This window comes from Agelaius phoeniceus, chromosome 5 (genome assembly GCF_051311805.1).
Source record: "Agelaius phoeniceus isolate bAgePho1 chromosome 5, bAgePho1.hap1, whole genome shotgun sequence".
Classification (NCBI taxonomy): domain Eukaryota; kingdom Metazoa; phylum Chordata; class Aves; order Passeriformes; family Icteridae; genus Agelaius; species Agelaius phoeniceus.
The window spans coordinates 26,179,785-26,196,794 of record NC_135269.1 but is presented as its reverse complement, the minus strand read 5'-3'; the positions used below and the strand labels follow the sequence as shown (position 1 = coordinate 26,196,794).

General features: G+C 44.2%; 1 protein-coding gene across 4 annotated transcripts in view; it reads right to left on the bottom strand.

Annotated features, from left to right (window-relative positions):
• GSG1 (germ cell associated 1) overlaps positions 1 to 14,528 on the bottom strand; it is a 105,605-nt gene extending 91,077 nt beyond the window's left edge. The window contains exons 1-2 of one of the 4 annotated variants that reach the window (XM_077178666.1): positions 14,396 to 14,518; positions 11,354 to 14,210 (exon numbers count right to left, since the gene is read on the bottom strand). The gene's annotated coding sequence lies outside the window, so the exon portion shown is untranslated. Of the gene's footprint in view, positions 1 to 5,957; positions 6,270 to 11,353; positions 14,211 to 14,395 lie in introns of those variants that run through there. The other 3 variants (XM_077178668.1, XM_077178672.1, XM_077178670.1) reach the window with 3 other exon arrangements.
• Positions 14,529 to 17,010: the final 2,482 nt, after the last annotated feature.

The window sequence follows — 17,010 nt, the reverse complement described above, 5'->3', positions numbered from 1 at the left end:
GTGAAACCACTGACTTCAGGAAAGATGGTTTTATTCCTCCACTCCTTAGGACAGGTGCCTAACAAACCAGGATATCTGGGACACCTTTACTTGTATTGGATTTGGGTCCTTAAGTATTGATGTCTGCACCACCTCCCCAGAGCTGCCATGTGCTGCACACAGCTCCTCTCTCTGAACACAGAGCTCCCTGTGCTCAGCCCTCAGCACTTCCCCGCAACTCAAAATACAGAACCAGATCTGGACTGAAATCAGTGGTAGTTGTATGCAAGAGATTTTTAGAAAAATGTGCTATCAAATGGGAAAGTGATGGTTTACCACTTGCAGATGATATGGCTTGTATTTTAGCAGAGACAAAAGTCAGTGTTTGTGGCAATGCTTCAAAATTGCATATAATGTTGATGGATTTGTGTTTAGTTTATTATTATTATTATTATTATTATTATTATTACTGGTTTTTTTTTTTCAGATGACATTACAGTTAAGGCTACAGTGTCTATAAGACAGTAAGGTGAAGTAAGTCAGGTCACTGACTCTGCCTGAGCAAGATCTAAATGGCCCCTTGAGTTTCTTCCAACCTGAATCTACAGGTTTGCCCCCAAAACATAGTGGCTGTTTTCAGTTTCAGAAGAATTACTCTCTGAATACTGAATTTATCACATGCATGAGAGAGTAATTTATTTCTTTCTGTGCAGTAGCAATCCCTAAAAAAAAAAAATAAAGCATCTCACTCAAAATAACGTTAAACCTGAAAGACATGTAGGGGAACACACATGGAAAAGGAGCTTAGATTCACAAACAAAATAAATCAAAACCAGCAGCACCCAGAAACTTAAAGCTGTTTTGAGATTTTTTATAGAGTTGAGAACAAGTTAGCTCCCTTGTAATCACTAGAATGATGGGAGATAGCTGAAATGGATCAAATACAATGCAGCTCTTTTGTAGGCAGTGAGCCTTTATCACTCCACCTACTCTCTCTGTTCACCATCACTGAGAGGAAATAAATGGATTTTCTCTAGATAAGAAGAAGGGGTAACATTAGGAAACAGGGGATATGAATAAAAAGTCTGAAGTAATTACATTTACAGCTAAGGTCTCCTAGGAAGTATGGCAATGCAGAACTGATATTATTCTGACTATCCTAACCTCAGTCAATGAGGAGCTTTGGGCAGGTGTCCTGCTCTGTATAGGAATAAAAACCTCTGTGGCATTGCAGCAGAGGTTGCTGCCTGGTCATCACAGTCAGTCACAAAAGTGTTGCTCAGTTTAGGGTCTGCAGGATGCTTCACCAAACTATTACAAACTTATGACCCATATTATGCCACCACTGTAAAGTGGCATTAGAAGAGGTTAGAGAGAGCATAAGTGCTGTCATTGTTGTGGATTTCTGCATTAAATTGTAATTTGTTAAACACAATTCCCAGGTGATCCTAGGAGGCAGCATGCTTGCTTCCTCAGAGGAGGCCTAAAAAGGGTTCAGACGTCTAGCAGGAAAATGAATAAGCTCAGCAAATATCTTGAGCATGTAAGCAGAACACATCAAAGGTACCTGAAGCTCTGCACCTTTGTGATCTGCATCCTGTCTTGAGCTATGACTGTCTCCAGAGATGTAGAGAAAGATGGAAAAAGAAGAAAATTTAGAAGGCAGGAGGAGTAAAGCCTTTCTAAGTCCTGACAACTGCAGAAACACTGAATATAAGCCTGACACAAGATAAATATAATAGAAACAGAGACTGAGTTCCCTCCCATTTGATAAAACAATGGAATATATAGTTAGGTACTCATATTTCAAAGCTATTTCCTCTCTTCAGAAATGCACCTCTTTAGTTACAGATACGCTTATCAAGTTTCTAACATAATATATTACTGAGCAGGGTTCAAACATTTCAGTGGTGAAGGTAACACTAGAGGTAAAATGAGCCCTGGATCTTGGCTGGATGCCTTGCCAAAGATCCAGAAGGCTAGACATGATTTCAACAGTGTAGAATCAGAATATTGCATGCAGCTTTTAGTCACCCCACCTTGGTTACAGATCCCACCTTGGTTACAAGACATGTTGCCCAGTTGTGGAGAGATGTTACTTTTCTGGCATAGCTTCATATCCACATAAATTAATTCCAAATACATGTCGCAAATGGTGTCTCCAACCCTGAAACAATAATCAGCAGAATGGCAGCAGCACTACACAGACTGTCAGGGTGTTGTGCATTTTAGGACAAAGAGATTCTGGACATTAGAAAGGGACAAACTCTTCCTGGAACAATAGATACAGTGGGCTCTTCAATATCCACTCAGAACAGAGCAGCTCTGCTTTTACACTTCACTTGGAAGGCAGAATACATAACCCAAAAATGGAAGCTGAAAGCATCTGAGATTCCAGGAAGAATGATATTTTCCAAAACTATATGTAGCCTGCTATGTTAACTATGCACTTGCTCAGACTGAACTTGCAATTTAAATAAGTTGAAATGGGCTAAGAACTGGGACAGGGAAAGAAAGAAAGAAACCAGGAAACCAGTCTCCAGCTGGTTTTTCCTGTCTTTGGACAGCATCCAGCACTGAAGGATGCTAATCTGGATTGTTAGACTTTGTTCCCCAGGCCTTGGACTGTTACCATTCTGGTAAAAATCCCAAACAACATAGCAATAGCCAAGTGCTACTGCAAAGAAGAGGTTAGATAAGCAGCATGTAATGTCACCTGGAATTTGTCTGAGGAATTAACCTCTACAGCACTGAAAAAAACATGAGGGTGTCTGTTCACATCTTTTCCAGAACTGCAATGGCTCAAGCTCAGGAGATCACTATGTGCCCACCAGAGGGTGGCTACCCACTTAATTTTCCTTGAAACGTCCACATCCACGCATTGATCAGGACAGATCTCCCTCTGTTACATACACAAAAAGAAGTCAGAAAGGCACATCCCTGTGCCAGGGACACTGGAACTTTCAAAATATTAGGGGGCACAGATGTGTACAGGGAGAAATGCTGGGAAAGAGAATTTAAGCAAAATATTTGCAGATTCTATATGACTGGTTTTGGGTGATGGAAGGGATGAAAAGGGACTCCCATATGGGGATTTGTTGTCATTTCAAGGTATGTTGTGTATGCCAAGGCTGGAATAGAGCGAGGCTTATTGCAGCTCCCAGGTATTTAATGATCAGCTGTGGAGAAAAATTAATGGCACAACAAGGGGATTCTCCTCTGCCTGTGAATTTTGTGAGCTCCAAACCTCTCTGAAAAATTAACAGAAAAAAGCTTAAAGAGATTGGCTATCAAAGCTGAGCAGGAAAAGGTTTTTGACTCACATCAAGTATTAACTCCAGATTTGCACAGCAGCCTGTTGCACTCTTTGAGAGTACCACTGGGCAAGGAGAAAAAATTCTGTTCTGGAGATGATTTAAATATTTAAAATTCTATTGAAGGCAGAATTTCCAATTTGGGACAAATCCTAAATTTTCACAGGAAGACAGTTCTTAGCTTTGAATAAGCCAATCAGTAGGCTGCCAATAGGCCAAGAAAGCCTATCTCTGTACAAGTGAAAGGTGATTTGCTGCTCAGGTGGGCACAAGAGAAGAAAGGGGTATCTCCCAGAGGGGCCAGGAACCAGACAAGCTGTACACCTGACCTGGCAGGCAGCTTCCATGAGAACACCCAATAACATCAAAACTGCTCCGTCGTCCTCCAAACCGAAAGATTGTGAAAGCAGAGAAACCAGGCTGACACAGCAGGACTTTTTTGAGTAGTAAGGACCTACTGAGGAAGGAAGACTCATAACCCAGCCCATTGAAATTTTCTGAGCACTGGCTGGGGCATGAGAAGTCCAATATGTGTCTAGGAAAAATCAAATGTTCTCTCTGACACAACAAGCTGTTTCAATCCTGTTTCAAATAGATGGAGCAACTAAGCATTCCTGGTTGTCCATTTATGTGACCCATTTTCTAATGGTGGCCAAGGGGTTCTGGCAGCACTATAAACTGCAGTAAAATTTAAAAGGCCTCCCTACCCTCAGCCTCTCGGTGGCCATGAGCATTCTATAAAATCCTAGATAGATTAAATTAGATAGACAGTGTGAAGAACAAGTTAATTGTTGGTGTCAGCCAGGCTGGTACATGTCATTGCTTCATTAACCAGTAAGTCACTACAAGCAGCACACCTTGCCCCTTATAATAGTAGTAATAGATGGGGAAAAGTAGTCTCGAGGGGCTACCAGAGAGCATACAGAAGCACTAGCACAGCCCCTCTCCCTCCTGATGTTGCACTTGCCTGGGCAGTGGACAAGACAATGAGCTAAAGGCCTCTTTTGTGAGCACAGCCTGCACAAGAAGGAGGCCTGGAGACACCACCAAATGAGGCTGGAAGCACTTCCCCATCACAGCAGTAGGGACACTGGTGCTGCAAAGAGCATGCCAAGGGGAGCACAGCACTGGCCCAGCATTTCTCTCCCCACCTTTCCCATCTGGGCCAGCCATGGTGCTGGGCTCCTCTGGCACAGCTGAAGGCTGCAATTCTGTTTTGGGTCACAGCCAGGGTTCTGAGAGCCATAAAGCCTAGAGCTCCAGGAACACCGCTGCAGCAAAAGACATGCCAAGGGGAGCACAGCACTGCAACTAACACTGCTCCCTCCCCATCTCCCTCATCTGGACTGCTCACAGTGTTGGTGATCACAGCCTCAGCCGTGGCTGCCAATGAGTTTCAGGTAAGAAAAACTGGGGATGTTTAGCCTGGAGAAAAGTAAGCTCAGGGAAGACCTTATCACTCTCTACAACTATCTGAAAGGAGGTTTTAGCTAGGTGAGAGTCAGTCTTTTCTCCCAAGAAACAAGCCATAGGGCAAGAGGAAACACCCTCAAGTTGTGACAAAGGATGTTTAGATTGGAATTTTTTTTCCTTATTATGTTAGGAGAAATTTCTTCACCAACAGAGTAGTCAAGCATTGGCACAGCTTGCCTAGGAAAGTTATGGAGTCACAATCCCTGGAGGCATTTATAAAACACAGATGAGTCACTTGAACTTACTTGGTTTAGTGGTGGACTTGGTAGTACTGAGTTAACAGTTCGACTTTATCTAAAGGGTCCTTTCCAATCTAAATGAGTCAATGATTCTGTATTCTATGATTCCTAATAGCTTCTCCCCATGTAGCAAGGCAGACCAGCCCCCCTTTCTGCATTTTCAGGGGCTTTTAACACCTAATTAATTAGTACTCAAGGCAGAGTTTTATGTAAATTTTATTTAAATCCCAATCAGTGCTCTCATTTCCTTGCAGAATTATTTTTACCATAGCGTCAGCACTCAGGTGGGCAAGGAACAAAACTACCTGGGGAGCAGAACCCTATGTGCTCAGCCTGACAAGGAGACTGGGAGCACCAGGACCATGGGAGAGGCTGCCAGATGGAACAGAGACATTCCCAGCATGCAAGCCAGTTTTGAAGGGAAGGACTAGGAGCAGTTAGGGTTTCAAGGCACTGATAAGCTCTGGCAAGAGTGTAAGCAAGCAAGTGTTGACTGTGGAGCTGACCATAAAGTGCTGTCTCCTGAGGACTTAGTGCCCCTCCAGTGGGGAATGGCCTAACACACAGAGATGCTACACAGGGATGCTACAGCCACCAAAGGGATGCTGAGAGCAAATCTAAAAACCAGGCTCAGTCTAGGGGTAGTGTTTTTAGCCTATTTGCAAAAGCAGGAGTGTCACAGCAGACACCTCGCTGGGGCCTCAGCATCACTGCTGGAGCTGCCAGGTATGGGACTGAGCCTGCTGGGATCAGTCCCTCTGCTACTGCTCTGCTACAGTCACTCTAACCTCTGAAGGTTTGGTGGAGATCCAAGGGTGAGGATCAAATGTTGCCACCTCTCTCCAGTTTATAGAGAAAGTAAGGATTCTTTAGCATCTCCCACTAGGCCATTAGACTGAGACAAGATGATTCAGATCTCAAGAGGACAAGACAAGAGGAACCAGTCACTAACCTGTGACATAACCACACAGAAGAGGTAGGAGGATCTAGCAAGAAAGTCACAGATTGCTTCAGATTGGGAAAGTGAACTCATTCAGGTGATCCAGAAGCAGAAAATGAGTTAATGCGGTAGGATCCCCTGTTCAGCAGCACAGGACAGCTGCTTCTTCTTCATGACTGCTGTTTCACAATTTCCCTGGGAGTTCTTCCTCTTCATGCTGCTTACATCCCCTTTTCCCTGAGGCAGCCATGGTTCACTGAGGTCAGAAAACAGTAAAAACCTGGTCTACAGTGCAGTCTGTGGAGTGCAGATTTTCAGCCACCATGTATGACCCTCCACAGGGGAGACAGCTTTGGAATGTCTTTTTATCTCATCTTGTTCTGATTTTTTAGCAGCAGCCAGGAGACTGAGTCAATGCAAGTGGCTGTGCCTCGTGCTGGATAGATTCATGTTGTTAATCCTCTCTGCCAATCCTTCAACAGCTCTCACTGTGCTACTCAACTCTTCAGAAATCTATCGATTTGCTAAAAAGATACCTCATCTTTGGTTTCTATCTCATGAATCCTTCTCCTATCTTCAGCCTGGATAATTATAGTTTATTTCTTAGGGGAGATGGGAGGAAAGGATTTACACTGGAGTCACAGTTAGCATCTACTACCCAGAAAAACAAGGATTCTGCCACACATAGCAAAAATGCTCAAAGCAGTGTATACTCTCTTAGAGGGAGAAACAAAACATGCCCACTAACAATTTCTAAAGATCTTTGGACTGGGGAAAGCCACCCATTGCCATCATATTTGGAATCATTAGAGAGAAGAGGGTGCAATATCAGAGCAGGAACTTCATATTGATGCCGTCAACCAGCAGTATTTAAGACTTGGAAAATCCAGAGCAAGCCTCTCCTAGACTCCCTTACAGTCATGGTCCAGGCACAGCAAGAGTGCGTGCAACAGCTTTGGGGACACTGGAAGAATTCCAATGTGATATTAGTCAACGTCTAATACTGCTTCATAACCAATTAGGTTTATTAATTTTCCCTGCCACCCAGAGTATTTTGTGTGATGGCAGACAGATGTTCGCCAAGTGTTTGCAGACTGGCTTAGCTAATACTTTTGATAACCTGAACCTGCAGAGCAGATGCGTTAACAGATTTTGACATGATGCCATTAGTTTTGCCATTGATGGCAGGGAGGGATGAGGGGAAAGAAAGAGAAGAACAAATAAATAAATGTTAAAATAGAGAGAGGAAGAAATCCTAATTTATAGGCTTTCTCCTTTCCCCCAGAACATGCAGTCCAGGCTCTGGCAGACAGCGTTCCCATCTGTGCCATTCCCAGGGCAAGGGAGCAGATTCCTCAACTGGCTCCATCCTGCCAAAATCCCCTCCTTCCCTCTCCACCTTTACCCCTTCCTTTGAAGTGTGATTGCATAGACCTCCATCTGTCTTCATGAACACACACACATACTTAGAGACCAGAGCAAGGAGGGTGCTCAAGATACAGAGACAGGGAAAGTGCATCGCAAAAGGCAGCTAGTGGGTAATACAGAAACAGTCCCTTTTCTCTTCCTTCCGATGAGTCAACACAGTGAATCTGTTGTGTAAAACATATGCTACTTGTACATTTGCATAAAATGAGGCAGCAAGATCTAGGGCTGTTCATTAAGGGGCTGAATTCAAACCTTATTTTTAATCTCAAGCTTACTCTCTACTCATAATTAGGCCTCTAGTCAGTCATTGAAGTTCTATCTGTGTGCCTTTCCCTACCCTTAAGAGAGGATTAAGCCTTCTACCTAAGGAGTTGTAAAGAACTGATTCTACATCCATAAAACCCTGTGCTTTACACCAGTGAAGAGATAAACAAATAGTTTACATCTGAGGAAGATCCGAAACAGACACAGTGAGCCTTCCAAAATATGACAGAGAAAACCCACATCAAAAGATTCCTTCACCTTTCTCAACGGGAGTTAACACACAGGCAGAGGCAAAACAGGGGAAACAGAAGAGAGTGACAAGCCACCACCTTTGCCAACAGACACCATTGCCATACTGGAGATGAGTTCAGGAAGCTGGTGACAGCTGCCCTTTTCCCAGAGAAGCTCAACAAATGCAGTAGCCTGGCATCAATTTGCAGCCTTTTTATAATGTCTGGTAACACGTTTTCCAAATTAAACTCATGAGACCTATGGACACATTACTGGCTCAAACACAACTCCCTCTGGATAAAGTGTGACCTCTTCTACAGGAATACTGTGTAGAAAACTGCAGCATCTCTGCCTGTGTGTCATTTGACCAGATGTTCATCACACCAATCAATCTTTCCCTAAACCCATACACCATCAGATTTCAAATCTATCATTTTACAGCAATGAGCATTTTGATGGAAACCAGCAGATATTCACTGAAGAGGACAGAGAGATTAACACCATGTCATGGCTCAGCAAGTACTGCTGTTCCCACTCACTAGACACACATATTTGCTTCCCCTCCAAGGCACTGGGGCAGAAATCATCCCCACCAAAAGATCCTTTTCCTCCATGGGAAGACTGCATCATAACCAAAACCAATACTGGGGTATTGGGTGAGCCATTGTGAAGGCTTTTTCTTTGCCTTTCATGAGAATGTTGCCTATACCATTTCCCCCCTTTCTGGGAAGTTAAGTTCCCTCATTTATCAAGGGATCATTATTCCCAGCTTGTACAGCTTTGCGCAGGCTTTCATGAAAACAGGACAGCAATTTAAGGTTCATCTGATTTATACATTATCAAAGAGGAAGCCACTTAGTCAGGAAAATTATGTAAGCCTGCATGTGTCTAAATACTCCATCTCCATGATACAGAAGTGGCAGGCAGTGTCCTTCCCAGCGAGAGTTCCAGGCGCTCTGGAATTAGCACAGTTTGCCTGCGTAAAACATTATCAGCGCAGCCAGGCGAAAGCAAAGACCTCATGGCTCCAGCCCCCTCTGCCATGCATCAGGCAGCTCCGTTTGTCTGCTTTAACTTATTCCAGCAGTAATCCTAAAATCAGGGCAACAATTACTTAAGGCAGAGTTCTTTCAGATGCAGGAGAGACTTGCATAGAAGGAGCCTGCATTCCTATAGGTCATGAATTCCAAACCTTCCCTTGTCTAGCATAAATTATATGAAATCACCAATGTTAGAAGATATAATGTAGGGGAACAGGAGATTATTCAGAAGGACATGGCTGATTGCTGATTTATTAGCATCTAGTTTCATGGTGTCAGTCAAGTGAGAGTGTCAGGGGAGGGGAGCAGAAGGCCATGACCTTGTTCTCTACCCTTCATTCAGCCAACTTTGAGGCTTAATGTTCACAGAAAGAACTATGTTCCTCAAGAAATGTCCCTATACAGACTATAAGGACAGGGACTACAGAGAGCCTTGACAGTTTTCTTTTTCCATGGAAGCAGGCTGATCTGAAGAAGAGGTGCCTTTGTACAAGGCTTTGGAAACATGGTGCATCACAGCTACTGTGGATTAGAGCTCTTGGCTCTAGTCCTCCCCTAATATATTGCACTGGGTCGGTTTGTCTGGCACAGCGCAGACACTCTACTGCCTCTTGGCTCCATATACCCTGTTATTTCCCTTTTATTCTGCCCCTGGCAGAGACATCATTACAGAGAGAGAGAACAAATTTTTTGTTCCTGTACTGGAAAGGATCTGGAGGGAAAAGTGATGGCAAATAATTGCATCTCCCCAGATGACTAGTCAAAATTCTCTTTCCCAGTCAGGAGTACAAAACCCATTGTCATCTCAAGGATGGTTTGGGATGTCCCCTGCTACTGCATTGTTCCCTTCAGGATGTGCCACTCTAGGATCACCAAGGCACCCTTACAGGACTGGCAGATTGGCCACAGGGCAATTAAGACTTCCTTGATGGTAGCTTGAGAATAATCCAACTAGGAGATTGAAGGAGAGGTAGCTTCCCAGGAAGCACCCAAACATAGTCAACTATTTGTGCAACAGATTGTGAAAAAGCTAGAAGAAAAGCTTTAGAGAGCAATGGAGTTCCAGTGGCCACCTGTTGCCCATACAACATCAGGAAGGCAAGTGGCCACCATTCTGCAGGGCAAAAGCAATTTTATCTAGCCATTAAAACACAAAAAGCAGAGTATCTTGTTCTGCATACTGTGTTGAATAAACAACGCTTCTTTTTTTCATACATAAACTTAGGTCTTGATTCATCTTTTTATGTGGTTTATGTGACCTAGTGGGTCTGGGGTCAGACAAGACCAGAGCCACTTGCATTAGCCCCACTTGCAATTCACCTGAAATCTGGCTTCCAGTTCAGCTGGAGCTCAGTGCTCAAAGGGTGCAGTGTCAGCAGGCCTCCCAGGTAGCTCTGTGAGTGTCTGCATCAATGCTGCTCTTACACAGAATATGCCAGAGAGGGTAGCAGGCCAGAGGTACTGAAGTATTCTGGCAGTGTTTCCCTTGCATGGTGCTTGGAAGGAGACAGAGGAGTCTCTGCTGTGATACTTCTCCCCAGGTGTAATGTCTTACAATAAACACCATCAGCAATTCACCCACACAGAAAGCTGTAACTCTGTTCAAACAACCATTTATGTTACCTTCTACACTACAGGAAAAGAAAATCATCTCCTTCCAACCTTTTCATGAATACAGACACATCTGCAACGCAACATACAGGTGCAACTGCTACTCTTGCAGGAACACCCCTACTGACTTGAAACGAGGTTATGTGGGTGCCAGTCTAACCCCAACAGTGAGTCCTCCTGCATCAGCAGCCAAAGGCCACCAGGCTACCACAGCTGGGATCTGTGGCAACATCTGTGCCAACTATGATATGGGCAGACAGAAAATTATCTTACTTACCCGATGAGTGATACAGATTGCTATTGTGCCTCAGCTAGGGTGCTCTCCCCAGCCCAACTGCAGGCCCTTTGTGTGGATGTGTTGTACTTCATTGTAGGCCTATCTGGACATGCTGTTTTCTGTTATGACATGATTGGCATTAACACATCACTCCTTGTTTAGCATCTTAATGATAGGCCCTGGTGCTAACTGCTGATTTACAAGGAGTCTTGGAGGGCTTGGCCAGGAAAACCTGCTTTTCTCATGCCAGGCTACTGCAGACCACACATATTCATCCTTACCTGGTTCTAGGCCATAGTGGCATCTGCCTCGAGTCAAGAAGCAGATGACCAGAAGATACTCAAATAAGGCTACAGTCAAGAGCTGCACAAGTAGACATCATCCTGTCAACCAGCTGGACTCAAGTGGTGTTTGGACTCTACAACTTCCAGTTTAGGGCTTGGTGTCACTATCATTAGCTCTAAGAAGCCTCTACAGAGGTTTGCTTTATCAGTTAGTTGTTTTCTGATAGTCTTGCTCCATAGTTAAAAAATCTTTTTTACCAATGAGATACTTACCTGTGTCAGGATGGTAAAGACCTTCCAAGTTCACAGCTGATAGCCACAGGAGTAAACTTTCCTCAGGAAAAACAAGAAATGTGTGATAGGAAGAGTCCATAAACCTTATATTAGCCAAAATTTATAATTATGAAAGTTGTAGGTTTCACAGTGAGTACACACATGACTGAAAAGTGATCAGGAGTCACTCAAAGAAAATTAACTCTACCCATTAGGATACAATCAAAGCATACTTTATTTTAAAGCTTTTGCAGCCAAGAGGTGCTCATCTTGTAACCTCATCCAAACCATACTGCTCTTTCAGGCTTAAGGGAATAGGGCATTTGCTGCATTTTTCAGCTTAACTATACTAAATCAGCCTGTCAAGAACCAGCAAAGCAACCCCCAGCCCTGGCATCCAGCAGTCTCTGGCTATCTGCTATCGTTCTCATCTTGATTTGGCAAGAGGAAGGAGTCACATGTCTGTTCTCCAGATAAGTCCAGGTTTTCAAGGGGATCCAGCAGGTTTTTAAAAAAAATATTGCCCAGAGCCTCATCAATTGCAGTAAGTAAAAAATGGATAAACCCCAGAATTCAAAGCTCAGAAAAAACCTGTGCCTGAGGACTATCAGAATTTTAATATCTTTTTTTCTCTTGAGTTATTTGGGCTGCAGCAGGAACTTATTAGTTGATCTTTTAATAGGTGACATTTCTGGGAGCATTTGCTCCAATTTGAGAGGTAATTTGTATCAGCTGTTCTGGTTCCTGTTCCATGACTCTTTTCCCCTCCCCTGCAGCGGGCACCTGAGCTGGCAGCTTTTATATGTGTGCTCTGAGATAGCATGAGAGTGAAAAGGGTCACTTTTATGCAGGATGAGAAAAATGTTTAACACCACAGGATCCTGACAATGTCTGTACTTGTGCCTTTACCAACATAAAGAGCCAGACCTGAACACACCTTCTGCAGAAAAGGGTACTGAATTACATCTCCCTTTTCATGCAGAGAGAATATTTTAAACTTTCAATGGTTTAATTGTCAGTGCCCTAAACTGATATTCATTTGAATGGCCTACATGGTTTGTTCCTTGTACCATTTACCTAACGGTTTGCATTTAACAGTTTGGATAGCTACATGTCCTGCTGCTCCCAGGTTTACTGCTTGCAGTAAACACAACCTGAAATTTGAAAACCCAGGTTAACTTTGGGCATTCAGCAAGAAGATCTTGCAGGTTTGGTTCTGTCAAGTGAACATCTTGTCCAGAAGTTTAAAGGTTTACATATAGATACAAGATATGATTGAAGGAGTTGCTATATCCAGATGCTCCCTACATCCCCTCCCTTGTGCTGAGTCACTACCCAGGACCCAGCCCAAGCTGCTTTCCTGTTGGGTTCCCATTAAACTCCACATAGCCTCAATGGCCAGAGTGACCCACTTCACCTTCAGCTGAGCATCTGTTGGTAATCTCTCTCAGGCCTGAAGACACTTCTCATAGCATGAATCAGACTGGAGCCTATGGATAAATTGCACCCAGGGACATCACAGATAGATTTTTATATGTGAGAGTTGTAGGACCCACTTAAATTAGGGAGCATAACGTTCTCAAAGGACTCAAGAGTGAGCTTGGTGCAACTCCTTCCTGAGCAAGTCTTGCAGGTCTGACCTCAATATTCTCTGCTCAGGAGAGCAGCCCAGAGCTTCCTGTAGATGTCAGAGTGACCTCATAGCAGTGAGGCAGTGCCTGGATGCAGGACCAGGTCCTTGAGAGGATTGGTCCCACACTGATCTGCTTGCTCCAGCCTCAGCCATGAGGGAAACAGCACTGCATTGTCAGACTCCCTTTGGAAGGAAAAAACAGCAGTAATGGCCCATGACTTAGAGATTTAGGCAAACCAAGAGCTAGGCTTCTGCTTGCTCTGTCAAGCAGTCTGTCTTGCCCAAAATTATTTTCATGCCAAACATTTATTTAAATCTATTTAAAGTAAATCTAGAAGTCAGTACTAGGAAGAGATTGTGCTAGTGAAATGCCCTTTTTTGAGGTAAGGATTTGAATTCAGGGTTTGCACTCAGATTTGTAGTGAAGCCACAGCAGGTTTTTGGCATCTAAGAGGTGTATGGATTTCCAGTGCTTAGGATCACTGGATGAATCACTGTTGTCAGCAGAGATGACCCATACATCACCTGCATATCCCAGCAATATTCACACTTTAGAAAATCCTAAAACCCCTTTGAACTTAACATTTTCTCCCTTTAGGTCTTTAAGCTGGGTCAGCTCAGCTTTTGTTACCAGTGCAGCTGGGTCATAGCATGTCCACCTGCTAAATAGCCACACACTCCCCCAGTTTCTCCTGTGCAAGTTTTGCCACTCATGACAAGGCCTGGGCGCTCACATATAGCAGAAGCAGCCTCACCCAGACAAATCTATGTGCCCCTGGATGGAGTTAAGCCACTGTTACTCCCACAGGCACCCAAAGGCTGCACTTGGGCACACTTTTATGGGTACAGCTCAGAAAGACTAAGAAATCACCATGCTTCAGACCTGGCAGCAGAGCAGCATCATTGGCACTCACTAGCACAGCTCTGCTCATACAAACCAGCTTAGATAAATATTCCTAAACAACCCAAGATGTGTTCCCCCCACCCAGGAGCAGGCCAGGCAGCCAGCATGCACACAGTTACAGCAGCAAATCAGAGGGCTTGGGAAGAGCAGCCAGTAGGCACCAATAACAGTTTCTCCAGCCACCAAATGCGCAGTAGCAGCCTTCCTCTCTTCTCTGCTTCCCAAGCCCTGAGCAACAGTTTGCACAGCCCAGAGCAGTCTCCTGGTGCCAAACAGCTCCAGAGGCAGCAGTTATCCCCAGGGCATGGGGATGTAGGAAACTGCAGCAAAGAAAAAAACCCAATAAAGACAATTTCAGAAAGGGTATTAGTTGAAGGGTCCCCTACTGCTTCCCTTTACACCTGCCAGCTCTCTGAAGTGGTTAATACCCCCACCCACACTATTTCTACAAAGAAACTCCCAGGGAGAACCACATAAAGGGAGAAACAATGAGGCTTTGTCTCACCTGAAAGTTATATCTTTCATGGCCAGAAAAGGGCTGGAAGGACTTTAGATGATGATGTGATTTTAGTGCCTTTCACCATCAGGACAAATGTCTTCTGTAGTTGTTGCTGTGATGATAAAGTATCCCAGAAGGGGTTTGGTATAGTCTGTGGGCTGTACAGTTGGTATTGAAAAGTTAACAGCATTAAGTGTGACGGATTATTTGAGTATGAAATATTCTTAGTCATAGTCAGAAGAAGAGCTGAGCAAACATTTGCCATGAAAAAATATAAGGGTTTGGTGTTTTTTTGTTTTTTCTTTCCCTTCCGCCATCCCTATGAAATTTGCCTGTTTGGCAGCCAGGAATAGTTTTTTATCAGAGTTTAGACACGAGGTGAGAGGCTCTGTGTGTGTGTGTGTATGAAGAAAATAAACATGAAGAAGAGCTGCCTGCAGCATGGCTAAGCTCTGCTACTAGCTGTCACCTTGGTCTGCTCCAGTGATGCAGAGCCCTGAATTTGGGTCTGTTCCCAGACACCTGGGTCCAGCTCTGAGGTCTGCCACAGACCTCCTGAGAGACCTTACAAGAGACAAGCATATCCACCAGTCATTCTGAGCATGTGTTCCAGCGCTTGCTCAAAGCAAGTGTTGGGGAAAGAGGCTGCAGCATATGGGCTCAGTGAGAAAAGCTTCTCCTGAGTTATCTCAGTGGTGGATTTACTGGGAGGCAGGGGAGCCTCACCCACCCCAGCCCAGCTGCCAAGTGTCCATGTGCACCCAGGAATGTTTGCAGGTTGTGTTGATGCTCCCTGGAGGTCAGAACTGCCTCTACCTGTGTCTGTTGCTGGGAATTGCTAAAGCAAAGCTATAGCCTAGAAGGTTCAATGTACAGCAGCCCACAGGAAAATTTGCCAAATCAGATGCCTGTAACAGATAAGTTATGCAGGCAATGTGCCAGAGATACTTTAAAACCTGCCTCTTGCATGAACATAAACATTTCAATAAATAGACCTATGGGTAAAAGTGGAGATTGGAGCACCTTTGCTGGGGGATGGTAAAGGGTTCTGCAAATTGCTGCAAGCGCCACACCAAGAATGGGAGAGGCAGATAGTGCTGCATGTTTTGTTAGGTCATTTATCAATCAAGTGAAGTGTGCCAAGATGTACTTCATGAGTCTATTTTCCAGAGAAAAAATCCATGTTTTCTTCAAAGGTCTGTTTTCTTTCCTCCCTGTTGTTTCTATAACAGTTACGATGCAGACTAGCTAATTTTGTCCTGTCAGTGGCTGTTCAGCTCTCCCACCTCCAGCTAATTTGTGGGGGTTTTTTGCACGATTCACTATGTATAAGGGTCTCTTTGTTCTTGTCTAAGGTGATCTCATTCTTATGCAAATGCAACAGCTTGAGGCAGAATGATCTCTTTCTTCAATTAATTTAGAAATTAAATTTTTCACCGCAAATCAATATTTTTCTACTTGTGGCCAACTTCAAGGCATATGGACTAAAGGCCTTTCATCTGTTTAGCATCTCCAATGATGCAGAGGCAGCATGGTGCTCTGAGCCACACAGCTCTTTGCTTGGGAGAGAATTGCTATGCAGAACACAGTTATCTAATACCAACATAATACAGCCTCACATAACACTCTTGTATCACATAACAGTCTTGAATCACATAACACTCTTGTATCTTTACCACAGACCACTGTGGGACAAAACACATGTATCTGCTTGCTCACTGCAGCCAGCAGCCTCTCCTCTCTTGGCTGGAGACCCTATCAGCCATGGGTAAGAGCTGCAGCAGGCTGGAATGCCCTCAAGTAGCTTAAACTTGGGATGCTTCTCCCAGAACTGCACAAAGGGAGTAATTAAAAGGCCTGGTTCAGAAAAGTAATTTCTGGGCTGGCAGAATCTGGACATTAAGATAAAGGAAGATCTGCTGAGCTCAACAAATCTGTTCTTACTGACCACGTTTTTTCACTGTCATCCTGAAATGAGAAGAGAGATTCCTCTCTGGAGCTGGCACAGTAAAGGAAAATCACTCATTTTCCCTGCTTGTACTGGGAGAATCCAACTGTGGCTATGGTAAGCAAAAAATAATGTCTTCTCTTGGTTCTGTTTTAGTAAATCATGTTTAATGTTCCAAACTGGTTAATTTATTCAGTGAGGCCTAAAAAATACAACTACATTAAGAAAAAAATTAAACATCTCAGTGGGAGGACACAGGGGTGACCTGTGGACAGAGCCTTCCCCTCCCACATCCCACCTGGCTGGGAAAACAAAAGCCTTCCCTCCCTGTGACACACACAGCCCCTTTCCAATGTTTTGGCACCTTGCAAAGGGGCCAGGTTTGTCACTCAGGGTTCCCACAGGGAGCAGTGGTGCCTCTTAGGCTCTGGGCTCTGATAGAAACAAGAGAAGTCACCCTCTGCAGGCACGAGGGGGCTGCTAGGGGTGCGCATTAGTTTCTAGTAGACATCACAGCTATGCATGGGCCCTGGCAGCCCTATCCCTGTGGTTGGGGCTGTGCATCCACCCTGTCTGTTTTGACTTCTTTAAGTGTCAGGTCATGCAAATAGCAGTGATTGAAGGAATGCATTCTGGCCTGGGCATATCTATCTAATCCAGACTGAGACAGAGT